Raw genomic sequence first — 15,145 nt, forward strand, 5'->3', positions numbered from 1 at the left:
CCGATTCTTAATATGTTCAATAATATCAATATAGTTTCTATTATTATAGAAATAACTAGTTTTCAGGCTATATTTTACATAGTAATTAATACAAAATAAAGAGATTCCCCATTTGTAACAATATATTAAACTTTCTTCAATTTAAATTCTGTTTAATTTACGTAAACAGTATTAAATAAGTTTTTTTATAAGATAATATAAAAATTTGACTTCTAGCCTTGATGATATGGATATTATGCATCAGTTTATATTATAAATCAATTACATGTTAATCGCCGACAACTTTGTTAAATGCTAATCAGTTGGCAATCAGTAGACAGATTCAGAGATTCTCTAATGAAACCACTGATCACTATGCTAATGAGAAAATTTAATGGATTATGCTTCATCAATCATAAATGAAGGTAAGTGTATTACGAAGCAGAAAAATCAAACATTATTCTAACACAAATGCACTAAAGCTACATCATCAACTTACTTATTACTAATAATTGTAATACTAGCCAAATAGTCATATTAAAGGGCATAATTTACCCTAATTACATGTTGGACCAGTGACCATACTATTTGGCAAATTTAATAGTGCAAGTATCTGTGTAGAATAATTTTATTGTGGATTATTTTGCTGTGATTCAAAACTAGATGGAGAAAAATCAAGAATAATATTTCATAGAAATTAATCATGTGTACAAATTCCGCTCTATCTGCAGAACATATTTGATAATGCACAGTGATATGATTAGTCCTGCAATTTCATAAGAACTATCCAAATTATATAACAGTTAGTAGTTTTTAGGGCTTGCATGATTCGAATCGGCCATCACTGAAAAAATGTCAAATGAAATTTATTACCATTGCTAAAACTGCAAATAAACCTATTGGTTACGATCAAGCATTCCTGCTGCAATAAATTAAAGTTGCATATTGATGTGTTAGCTCTAAGAGCTGTAAATAATAGAACAGTTCAGATAGTGCTATATACTTCCCGGCTATTCTCAATTGTATTCAGTAAATGAAGTATTAAAGGAACGTTGAATATTTGAATACTTTTATATATATATATATATATATATATATATAGCCTTACGTTTATTGGATCATTTTCGAAAATATCTATGTTTTTCACCTATATTGGAACATGGACGATCTAATAATTTAAATTCATACAGAAAGATTCATCAGATATATCTATGGTTGCTTGATAAAATGTTATAAGTAAGATATCTGGTTTAAGTCAATATAAATCCGTCTTTTTGCATTGCCTATTTAAAACCGTTTTTATTAAATTATTATAATAAAGAATTATATAATTACTTTATAAATAGTTTCAAACTTATATTTGATTATTCTAGTTTATCAAGATTTTCTGTTTCGAATTAATGTCAGCTATACTGGTTTGGAAACCATTACAGAAGTGCATCTATTTTATTAAGTGGAATTTTTGTTAAATTTATCAACATTTTTGTGCATAATTGTGTATTAGTAACTGATATAGTTTAAAAAAATACAAATTACAAAAATAAAATTACCATCTACTTAGTACTGTACCTAAATATGTTTTTAATGTCTTTTTTAGAAATTTAAAGGTAGTAAGATACGTCTCATAGTTAATTTTGGGTACAAACAGTAGGTTATTGTTGTGTATGACCATTAATTACAATATAAATACATTATTATAAATCATATATGTGTTTGAAAAGCAATCTAATAATGCGTGGAGGAGACAGTGCAAATTTGTCACGTATGGGCTTAATGTCTTTCCACAGCTCTTTATGATAAATTGGCTTTATTCCACGATCTTCATCTTATGAGAGTTTTTCGCCTCAACGAAAGTAGCATATAAATTTGGTTCTCTATACCTGTGGTGCAAGGCTGAATATAACAAAATATTAAATTATTTATTTATTTATTTCCTCAGCGTATTCGATTTTGTACATTTCAAATAATTTATAATTATACAAATATTTGTATTTCATGTTCATTAAGTTGATAGTTTTTTTTTACTTACTCAGCCATATATCAGTACTTGACCAAACCTTTTGAATTGTATTCAAATTACATCTCCTCCACCATTATTTTGTAAAATTTGAACGCACGTCTAAAGCAGCTAGTTATATTTGCTGCTATATGAATGTAATTTGTGCTCAAATCCATGTATTGAACATAGGACAACTATTTGCATATTTAAATGAAAAATAAAAAACACTTTCATGAGGAATTTGACACCATTAATATTTTTCACATAAGTTATAAAATCATCTTAATAGATATGTAAACATTAGTTATGAACATTTTCATGCCCTAATGAATAAATTTATCTGCAATACTCATATTACACACGTCATTATATATGTGTTTTTATATAAATTTAGTTTTTATATAAATTATGTTCGTTTAGTTGGATTATGATTAGTTTCTGTTTTTATCTTCAGATGTAAACAAATTGAAGTTTAAAATATTTTGTTGGTTTAATTGATTTCATTTAACTAACTCATTAATTTTAGTTTACGGAATGTACATTTTTTCTGTAATAGTGAAATATTTTACTTCTTCAATTCAAAGCCATACATCCTTTTTTATCAAGCCATAGGGAAACCCGTCTTAAACCACGATAACGCTCATGTTTTAAAAATAATCTGCAAGAACAATTCTTCATTGGCGAACTTATTGAAGCGGGCTTTACTGTTTTCAAAACTGGTGTAGATTGGTTTTTTATTTCTCGGTTAGGATTTTGGTGACTCTTAGTTGTTTGTACACTTTGCAATGCATGTTATTGTACCAATATGGGGATCTTGTTTCCTCTACTTCTGCTGCTGCTGCTGTTGTATCCCGTGATCAGGCATGCGGTACATATATTGCGCTGGTATGACGTGAAATCGTTTTCTCCGTATTGTATTCTTTGCAATCTCAATAGAATAAAGTCTTGGGTTTAGATAGGTTATCCACATAAAATCACCACACTAGATCTGGTAAAAAGGTTTATTTCAATATTTTTGTCACAGCAGCTTTTTCTAATAGCTAAAAAGATATTTATCTTATCAGCAAGAAGTGTGTAGTTCTGACCAGAAGACTGTAAGTTGTTTCTTATCTTTCTCCCACATTTTAAATAAAAAAATTTATTTGACTGGTGAAACTGCAACCTGCTAAAAAGTTTTGTGAATTCCAATTCCATAGCAATTTCCTATTCCTAGTATAAATTCCTATGTTTGTATGATTTCTAACAGTGTACCGCTATAAGAGGAAACAAGTTATGCAATACCATGTCCTAAACATACTCTCTCAAAAGTTAATTACGTCCAGTGATATCACTCTTCAAACTCAACTTCCTTCTGGAAATCCTCAATAATGATCACTTATTGCAATATACTACTGTTCGTCAACTATAAATACATAAATGATATCACTTGCAACGGAAAATCTGGAAAATTGTCTGATACAAGAGATGCATGTTTATTTTATGAGTGCTGTATACAAATAGAACGTAACTTTATTTTCACCTCAATATCTTTTAAAATAATTGGCCACCACGTCGTCCTTTCAGCTATTCTTTGGGTTTTTGCGATTCACAGAGTACCGTAGTGTAGCTTTTCCAAAATACTGGTATCCTGGGAGCGATATTCAGAAGGAATTACTAAAAGTTGCCTCTAACTGAAATTCTATCTGCAACACTCAGTTCAATGCGTACTATGTAAAACTGGTACATTTAATTAGAAATTTTTATTTGGCCAATTCATTGTTTTAACTGCTTAAACAGGTAATTATTTTGAGACTTACCAACTGTTGTAATATCTTCATCAGTTATAATTGTACTAACCAAACATACTTTACTTACAAACGCCGTAATATGTCTCCCTCTAACTCATTGTAATCTTCAGGCGGCATGTGTTTTGGACAGAGAACTGTTTGCCGTGAAAATAATTTTCCTTAGCGTATAGACGATATAGTAATCAAACTATACTCTCCGCGTATTAAATCGCTTGGCCTTCGTACAAATCTTCAACATTATGGTTATAAGATTTCCACCAGTGGCTTATGGTTATATTTAATGGTATAATATTTTCATAATAATAGGTAATCAACAAAACATTTCCTTAGTCATCGTTATTGATTCTAGATATGTTTGGCATCGTTGTCATCTCAATCAGGATGTTCATATAGTTCTGTTCATGAATTGTAAAAATTGTAAATATATGTTGCTAATATGCTTATTTCATTCTCTATTCTTGAATTAAAACGGCACTTAATGCTTGTTTTGGTGCATCAAAGGATAGAAACGTATTCTTACTTAGATGAAAAGTTATCAAAAGCAGATTTATGGGCCGGAGCCACGATATATGCATTTTTGAACTGACCATACAAATGAAATGTTCTGTTTTGAATGAGTTTCATTAAAACCTTTTCCGTTAAAATTAGTTCCATTATGATTGTGTATTTTATTTAATTTGTTTTGATAGGAAATGCGTCTTCTGACAGTACATATAGCAGATAGTAAAATCAGTGTTTACAAAACCCGTGTTTTGAGAGTAATACCGGTTCCCTATATCTTTTAGAGCGTATTTCGTAGATTCTAATCATGTTACAATTTCGTGTTATCCCAACCCAGTTCGTTGTACAGTACAGTTCATAGCTTATTTTAGAGCACCTGATATCCATTTCTGAAATTATTATGGACAGAGATAAAACAAAATGGAGTTTCTTTTGACTTAAATCTCTCAAATTAAAAACTCCAAATCTCGGTGGAGCAACCGGGTTTTATACACATATCATAGAGCTATGTTGGGAAGGGTTGATTCAAGTCTCCAGTCACGTATGTGACAACGTCAGTCCTTAGATGAAATGGAGCTGAACTCAAAACGCGTATTATTAAACACTTATCACCATTGTTATTGATGTACTATAGTTTGTTAAGTAAAAGATCAGAGTAATCTCCCAATTTCGGTAAAAGGTACAAAGGCCAGATATTTCACCAGAAGCTTTGCAGAGTTGGTTAATCCTGTAGTATTACTGTTATATTTATAGAAAATCAACAGCTCTTGTTTTATGTGTCATAAATATTTCTATGAATAATTCCAAAGACCTTCCTAAACCTTAATTTAACTATGCTCCTATTGGGCACAGTTTGGAAAGTAAAAATAAGCTATAGTTAAGTTGCAATTACGTTAGGTCCCGATCCGTAGTACTCAATTTCATTTCTATATGGCAATTATTGTTTTACTATGAAAATAAAGTTTTAAATGTTAAAAATAACACGTACTAGTTTAATCCGGCTTAAAGGGATATCGCACTATAAGGTCGATATTTCTAAACATAAGCTTAGGCCTTATTTACTATAATATTATTTTATTATTTTATTTGACAGCCGCACAGCAGGACTCTACATGAAACGTCCTACCGTATCTATTCTTCATTTGTTATTATTTTTTGCATACGTACATATAGTATTTATTGATTGTTATTGTTTTTGTTACTATATATGCATTTTTATCGATTGTTATTATTCTTAGTATATTTTTCAAGTTGTTACATACTTTGCTCGTATTTATATCTGCATGTATTCGGTTGCTGGTATACTTATTGTTTGCTTGTTATAGGTTTAATTTGTAAACATTGGTTTGTCTTTTATTTCTTGCATACGTACAGATAGTATTTATTAATTGTTTTTGTTTTTGTTACTATATATACATATTTATCGCTGTTATTATACTTAGTATACTTTTCAAGTTGTTGCATACTGCTTGTATTTATACTGCTTGCATGCTAGTATTCTGTTACTAGTATATTTAAGTATCTGCATGTTATAGATTTGATTTGTAAACATTGGTTTTGCCGTTGGAATGAAATAAATAAATAAATAAATATAGTGTTTAAGGCTTAGTGTATGCGAATTCCATCATCCAAGGGATTTGAAAAATTAACTTTTGATCGATAGTTGGTCCGTCTGTATCTGTACGATATCGAGATTGAATAAACCTATAGACTTCAAATATTTTATATTTTACTACCATTAATATTACTTGTGGAATTCGTCATCTGTTTTACTGCCTATGTGTCTTTCTGTTTTTTTCATATGAAGTAAAATTTACATATTTACGTCTTATTTGCTATATGAATTATACTACCGATCAAGCACTGTTTACTTATTATGGATAAAATTCAAATGTAAACAGATTTGTCAGAAAATTTGTCGAACTATAGCTGCTGTCAAAATACGTTTCGTTCTTATGATAACATTCGAATGTAAACAAACTAATTTTTCAATTTGAGTTCGACTTAAATTGATGAAATGAATGTGTTATGGGTGGTAAAATGCACTATAAATGTGAATTCAGACCTAAAGCTATACCTGTTCCAAATTTGAGCACAATCCGTATAGCAGTTGCAGCGTGATTCGACGACAAACCTCCAAACATCCAAACATTCAAACTTTTGCATTTATAATATTAGTGGGATATACATATATATATATATATATATATATATATATATATATATATATATATATATATATATATCGTTGTCTCCCTAGTACATAAATAAGTTTACTTCAATAGGTGTTTAACAAAGACAGAGTGGATCAAAGTTGACCGTAAGGTGTTCCTTACATGCGGTGGCCTGTAAGCTACACATAAACCTAGTGTTAATCTCCTTATCTTCAGGACATCTGTGAAACACAATACAGACTCGATACCAGGGCTCACATCCTCAGAAAGTGTCACAACCCCATCTCCGGGCACTCCGGCTGAAAGGCTATGTAGGCTAAGTGACCTTAGTAATCACAGCACACAAGTGTTTATCTCGGGATTTGATAGTTTTTTGATGGTGTGGCAGAATAAAGCCAGGTCTCGGAGAACCCAAATGCGTAAAATTCAAAGTCACACTGAAATAAATAAATTATTTCATCATACCCCGTAATAAGAAATCTAATGTTGAGGTGCGCTCCGAAAAGCCTGGTTTCCCCGTCTCAGCTAGTTTCCTGGACCTGATGAATACAGCTCCCAGAGGTACCACGGTCACCACAAATAATATTAAAAAGTTCCGGAATTAAGCCGCGACCACCACATAGACATTCAGGGCATAGACTGTTGCTGCACCCACAGTAATAGCGTTCATAAACATCGATCCCAGGGTATGAGCAATCCATTCCGGATGAGGTCCCGCCTATTAAAACAAGTTTTAGCTTTGACGAATTAAACATTGAAATCATTGCACATGAGCTCCAATTTAAGGTCGGAGTCGTACAGAGCTCTATAGGCAATATCACGTATATCACGAACATTTGCACGTGAATTACACTATCTATGTAAATTAGAATATGGAAAATTTATTTTGATAGTTCACAAAAGATGCACCATACTGTGGAGGGCCTCCCGCTTACCACGCTCATCGTTTTATCCTGGATCTGCCTTATAGCATTTTTTTAGGTTGTTAGCACCAACATGAATATATATAAATGTATATATATATATATATATATATATATATATATATATATATATATATATATATATATATGTACAGGGTGTCAATTAAGTCTGGAACCGGCCTCTCAACTCTCAAATGATTACAGATAATGAAATACCACTTGCGTTTATCAATAGTATACTAATAAATGTACATGTTTAAGTGATTTCCTGGTTTTCATCACATCAGGGGGACGTCCCACTGAGGAAGTCATGAAAATCTTAAATGCAAGCATAGGTCGAGTAGTACATCAAATTAAAGGACTATGTGAGTGGAACACAACGCCACAAACCAGACCTCAAAAGGTTGACCCTAGCCAAAATGGCGGCAGTTGAAAGTTTTGTAATTTGGTAAAACTTAACATACGACACATTGAAATTTACTAACCTGAGACTAAATTAAATGTTCAAAATGTTCTCCATTGGTGGTTAGACAGTGTGCCAATCGGTTGTAAAAGCTGGATACTGCGTTTTGGATGTATTGTTGAGGAATATCTCGAGCTTCCTGTTCTATCCGAAATCTCAGTTGCGCCAAATCTGTAGGCTTAGTTTGGTAGACCTTGTCTTTGAGGTATCCCCAGAAAATAAACGTTTGGGCGGGCATTGTACAAAATCAAATCGTTGGGCCGTTCTTTATTGATGGCAATTTAAATGCACAATCTTACCTAGCTCTACTCCAAAATAACATCTGTCCTGTCCTTCAAACTATTCTTGGTCCACACTTCGATAGAATTGTTTTCCAACAAGATGGAGCTCCACCACACTATGGACTACAAGTGAGACAATATTTAAATCATGTGTTTCCACAAAGGTGGATTGGAAGACGTGGAGCAATAGAGTGGCCTGCTCGGTCTCCTGACTTATCACCACTCGATTGTTTTTTATATATATACACATGGTCGCTTCTGCAGCGGCCTGGTGTGGTATTCATCTGAGCCGGCGTTATGAAATAGTAGGAAGAGGAGGACTGCTAACCCCGTCAAAGGTCATAACCGCCAGCAAATCTTCGTCTGCTGAGGCCCGCCGCAGTCTCGCCCGGTACTCCGCCTGACTCAGCTCCACCCGCAAAGTTTTCACGTTGATCTCCAGTACTAACATGGTTACTTGTCACCAGTCTCTGCAAGCAACATGGCGTTGTCTAGGTTAACCTGCCGGTTAACTGCCTCTTGTAGTCGAGCGTTATCCTCTCTACACCTAACTTGTTCATATTTAAGTTCGTTTATGCCAGTGTATATTATTCCTCTATCTCACAACACGCTATATGCATGGCCTTATAGCTAATATTTAGGTCGATGCGTCGATGTTCAACAGTTTGTTTGTTTAGTAATGATTTAAAAAGAAAAACTGTTTATACAATTTTAATTTAATGCAAAACTATTAGTTAAAAGAATAAAATACTACAATTTTCAATTTACTCCAATTACCAATTTTTAAAAGACGTGTCAACAGTTACGATCCACACAACAATAATAATAAAGTATAGCAACAATACTAAAAAAATAAAATAATAAATAAGTTTCTGCTTTAGTAAAATAAAGAAACATTAACGACTACCATTTAAAATTATCAATAAATTAAAAACTGCCACAATTCCAAACGATTCCTATAAGCATTATGCTGCAAACGACGTATCTCCGACTTCCGGAGTCTGAAAATCAATTCAGTACTGGTGATGTCTGACTAAGATTGAAGGCGTTGCGCTGTGTTAGCCGTAACAAAGCAGAGCGCGCCGCGCCGTTTTGGCCGAGAGGTAGTGGAACAGTGTTACCATGTTGATAGCGCAGGTATATTGGAGCCGGCGCGCACTGGCTTGCCTTGTTGGTTAGTCACGTTATCTCCAACATATACTACTTAAAGTTTATTAATGTATGTAATGGATTCGTAATAATTTTCCGTCGCGCGTTGAACGTCGTTTACAAATCACTAGACCCTTAATGATTTCCTATATTGTGTTAACATATATATTAAATTGGGATGGAAACGCATTTAAACTAATTTTGCAGATCAGGTCTGTTCCGAATGCAGGAAATACGTCGACTTTAAGAAGACTCTTCCTAATCCCTTAGGATCAACATAAATGCTATTTAAATTTTGTTGAAATATTTTAGTTCATATCAGGGACACAAAAAGACAATGCCAATCTCATAATAATTTTTAATGGAGTTATTTTTACCAGAAGAAATCATTGTAATTCAAATAGAAATTTATTACTTTTAGAACGATCCGAACAGTGTATAAAAGGTTTTAAGGCATCAGGTAATCGGATATTATCAATAAATTGTAATACTACACGAACTCACACACAGTGTAACTCGTTAGTAGCGACAATGGCCTGTAATATTTTAGAGCTGTCCAGTGAACAGAATATTATTACCAGACCCGACCACTGTACCGTGCCACACAGTTTGAATACCGCTATTGTTTTACTCTTCATTCTTATGAAACAAAGTTTTGAGAACTTTTAATTAGTTTTTCATAACAATGACTTATAATTACAATTGAGAGCCTGCTTAGCATGAATAAAATTACACATACCTCATTTCAAACACGTTTTATAATGAGAATATCAAATATTGTAATCGATTGTATACTCATACGTTTTAAAAACTAATATTAAAAACTATTGGAAATTATATAATTTGTAAAACTGTTTTAAATGGGACACTTTTACTTTCTGCTTAACTTATGTATAACTCCGAGGTTAATAATGGATAGCCTATGGAAGAAATAATGACCGAGCCGCACTTAAGTTTTCCTACAAACGTTCAAGTCTATAGCTCATTTCATCAAAATGTCTCGTGAATAGATAGAAGGACGACGATCGTTGCTGCTGCTTTAATGGGTGACCGCTGAGCGATCCTGTCCTTGCAAGCAGTCCACCTGCCCGGCCGTTAGTGGTGGTTCGGAAGACAACTTTAAGCAGTTAGTTGGTCCCCAGGTTAAGTGTTAGAGAGGGCTTCATAGTCCTAACTCCGCCTGGTAAATTAAGACATATATACTTTGACTTTACTATCACTTATCTCAGTCATGTTTAGAATGTCATTTAAAACCATATGTCCTTGGTGTCCCTCTTTTTCGGATTGAGTACAACGCAGCCGGTAACTATTTCTATACTTTGCCAGTAAGACACTCAGCAGAACATTATTTACTGTGGTTGCAAAGTATGGAATGTTCGAATATTTTGACGATTTCCACCGCAATCCAGTAAGTGCCAGTACTGATTTTATTTTTACAGTACCTGCCATAGTAACACAACTCATACGGCGTATACGATAATATAATCTCACAAGCTTCACCTGTAACAAACCAATTTATTTACTAATCCACCTAGAGTAATTTTTAAACCACATCAAAATTAGAAAAACATATTAGTAAGACCTAAACTATCCTCTGATGACGTAACTACAAATTTAAACAAACATTTTGGCTGTGAACCCTGTTTTACGCCTCGCTGAAAAAACATTTCTGTAACAGCACAACGAAAAGAAATTATCGGATAATTGGTAAAATAACTTGTGAATCCAGTAATATCATTTACCAATTGGCATGAAAATACTGTCCAAAAGTCCAAAAGATTACATCGGTCAGACCATAACTCCATTGCACATTAGAATAAAAAAAAAATCGCAGCAATACAAACCTTAACATTAAATCCAATCCTATTTCGGGCCATGCAATGAAGCATAACAAAAAATTCAATGAATTATTTTCTTTAACAAGTATTAACAAAATTCAAAACCCCCATAAAGTGAAAATGAACTATTTAGAAATAGCTCATCAGAGGGTGCTACAAACTAAACTTCCAGATGGTCTAAATTTAAGATATGGATATCTGTTTATATAAATTACCCTTTACAATTTTTATTTGTTTTAATTTATAAAATTACACGTTTAACTACACATTTACTTAATAATTTTTTATTCCTTGTATTAATCAATATCATTACCTCTTTGTACCTAATTTAAAATTAGTTTTATTAACATATGATAATTCTTTTGTTTATTATTTTTTGATAATATGTTTCTATATCTCTTGAAAATGTCTAGCTTAGACGAAATATAGAGGCTTTTTCTGTTTCTTTTTTCAATTTTTATTGAAGATATATATATATATCTTCAACGCATATATCTAAATATAAATATATATATATATATATATATATATATATATCTTCAACGCATATATCTAAATATAAATATATATATATATATATATATTTAAACGCATATGTGACAGATACGCCGAAATACAATATAATTGCATCGTAAAAAGTAAGGGATCTGTGGTGTAATGGTAGCACATTCACACGGCAAGTGAGATATCCGGGTTTGAGTCCCGGAAGTACTTTTTGTTATTCAATGTGTATATGTATATATATATATATATATATATATATATATATATATATTATATATATATTTATTTATTTATAAAGGTAATTTAGCCCAATATTGATTTGATCATGATAAATATTAATCACGAATCCATTTGTTTTCTCAAATTATAGTCACGAAGCGAATGTTTTGTTGAATCCAGTTCCTCCTTTTTTGTTCATTCAGATACTGTTAATATGCTGTCCCAGAATGCCCAAGGAAACACAGTTTAATGCCTTAAATTTAGGCACTTAGTTCACTAAGTAAAACGCAGAATAAATTATTTGGTTTGCCTTTTTGACACGATTTTGAAATACAATGTGTTTTTATATGTGTTACGCTTTCACTCTGTAGATGTAAAATAATTTCAAATACTCGTTAAATTAATAATCAAATTGTCGTGGTGTCATAATATAATGTTTAAAAAGAACTGTTGATTACATTTAACAGGCTATTTAAATTCATATTTCAGAACCTGAGAAACCAAAATGAGATATTTTACTGCTCTAGAGACCAGTAGGGCGTAGTCCGGAAGGTTTTTCTGAAAAATAATAGGCCTATATTCATACCACATAAACCAATGACTATATACAATTTCAGTACAAACGGTTAAATAGTTTACACGTGAAAACACAACAATCAAACAAAGTCACCTCACGTTTATAATATTATTAGGATGTACTCAATACTATGTTAAACTAACAAGTCTAAAGCCTAAAGAGAACCAGTAGAAGTGCCGCCACGCTGTTTCATATTCAACGAAGTTTGGGTGACAAACAGCTGGCGGCTGAAACATGGCATAGCGAATAGAATATTTGTGTACAATTGAAAATATATCTAATTATAATATAAGTGGAACCCTCATCCAGAATTTTTTATGGAAAAAATGCTGATTAACCATATTTTTACTAACAACAATAATGGACAAATCCAGAAATTCCTTATCTTGAATCTAAACGAATGTTTAAGCTCGTTTCCGGATTCTTGAGTTTTGAATCATAATAATTTGTTTTAGCTTCGGGATAACTACTAATCTATAATACTTTAGAAAAATTATTTTCAATTTAAATTATACTGTTCTTATCCCTGGAGATTCTTTTTTTAAACAGATTTGAAGAGGTTCTGAATAATGTCAAAAATAAAAAAGTCATATCTCCTATATTCTACTTAAGTTTTATATGTTTTAATTCAGGCTTCCAGAGAATGTATTTATTCTGCCAAAAATGGTCATGTATTTGTATAACATATAAACAGTAATTTACCGGAACCTATTTTTAAATTTACCATTGTCCACAATCTATAACAACATGGATTATAAACATATAATAAAATATGTTTTCAGTAGCTAATATTTATAGAACTACATTAATATTGTAAGAAAACCCAAAAACAACTAACTTTTGTGAAATTTATGAATCCGATACTTTGTTAAGTATTCTATGAATTCGAGAGTCGGTTTTCAGCTTAGAATCATAAATACCAAATCATACGAATATTATATCTGCTTAAAACACTTACAATGGATACTAGTACAGAAAAATACGAATTTTTAATCCAAAATGACTATTAATATAGATTATTAACATTATAAATAAGCATGTGTGTACGACCTGTTTAAATTTTCGGACGAAAATTTTCTTATTATACCTGATACTAAACGACCTATAACAAACCACATAACCTATAGGTATAATGACTTATCTATTATCATTATATTATCAGTTCGAACTCATCTATAGTTCTGTGAAAACTTTAATATCAACAGTGGATTTAAATATGACAATTTGTAAAGGTAAGTTTATTTATCTTTTTCTTTTACTTCTCAAATCATTTTCTCTTTAGCTTGACCCACCGACTGCTTCACATGTAAATTATAGTGTCATATCATTGTCAAATACATGATAAATCAACTGAAATTTACCAAAATTGAGTGTCTAATGGTTAGGTTACACTACCTGAATTGTGAAAACATCAGTCCAATAAATCCTCCAGATCAAAAAAATGTGTGTGGGGTAGGAGTTCAAGATATCTAGTGAGTTAAATATTCTAACCATAAAACTACACCAGAACTACCATTAAAACACATTATATAATTATTATTATACATTATATATATATATATATATATATATATATATATATATATATATATATATATATATATATATATAAACGACAAAAAAAATTAGCCTAAAGAAAATGGAGCCACTGGAAAAACCTCGCAAGATTAATACAAGCGATCCATTTCTAATTTCTACGATTTAGTAGAAAAAAACATAAAAGACTTGGCATTGGAAGACAAACCAAACCACATCTACAACCTGGACGAGACATCATTTTGCAGTGATCCCTCCAGGGTAAAGTTGTTATCTGGAGTAGGTCAGAAAGCCAACAGAACACAGGAAGGCACTGGCAGAGATAATACAACAGTGTTAGCATGTTTTAATGCTGCAGGCTTAGTCACATCTCCTTTGATCAGTTTTCAGGGTGCAAACTTATGGTCTACTTGGAAAGGAGAAAAAGACTTACCCGGAACATTTTATGCATGTAGTCAAAATGGCTGGATGACATCAAAAACTTTTAATGACTACTTTAAACAATTTAGTAAAATAGTGAAGGAAAGACCACTTTTGTTCATTTTTGATTGACACATGACACATTTGGATGTTGCGACAGCTGAATATGGCCGTGACAATCAAATCACAATAATCATGCTACCAGCACATACTTCAGACGTCCTGCAGCCATTAGACAAGTCTTGTTTTAAGACTTTCAAGTATGTTTGGGATCAACATTTACTTCAATGGTATTGTCAAAACCAAAGTAAAATGCTTAAAAACGAGTTTGTGGACATCCTGTGTAAGGTTTGGCACACAGGTTTAACTCCTAAAAATGTTAAAACAGGATTTGAGTGACAAGGAATTTTCCCATTTGACAGGAAAAAATATCCTATCGCGCGCCTAGATGCTGAAAAACTCTCAAGATGTAAAATACAAAAGGAGGGTTCTTCGAAGGATGATGAAGCAATGAATCAACAAACATTGGAAACAACCAATTTAGCAACCCCATCTCATCTAGTTCAAAATCAGCAACGCAAACTGAAATGCAGGATGCTTCAACCTCTAGCACTCTAACAGTTTTCGAAACATCTCAAAACGTCTTTGATAATCCATCGCCTTCCAAATCATTCCCTGCAGGATCGTTTGAGAGCATTTTGCTTCAAAAAATTAAAAGATCAGCACCACAAGTTAGAAAAAGGAAACGAGTGGATGCAGAATCCAAAGTAATCACCAGTGAAGAATGGATCGAAG

The sequence above is a fragment of the Homalodisca vitripennis genome, chromosome 5 (assembly GCF_021130785.1).
Source record: "Homalodisca vitripennis isolate AUS2020 chromosome 5, UT_GWSS_2.1, whole genome shotgun sequence".
Classification (NCBI taxonomy): domain Eukaryota; kingdom Metazoa; phylum Arthropoda; class Insecta; order Hemiptera; family Cicadellidae; genus Homalodisca; species Homalodisca vitripennis.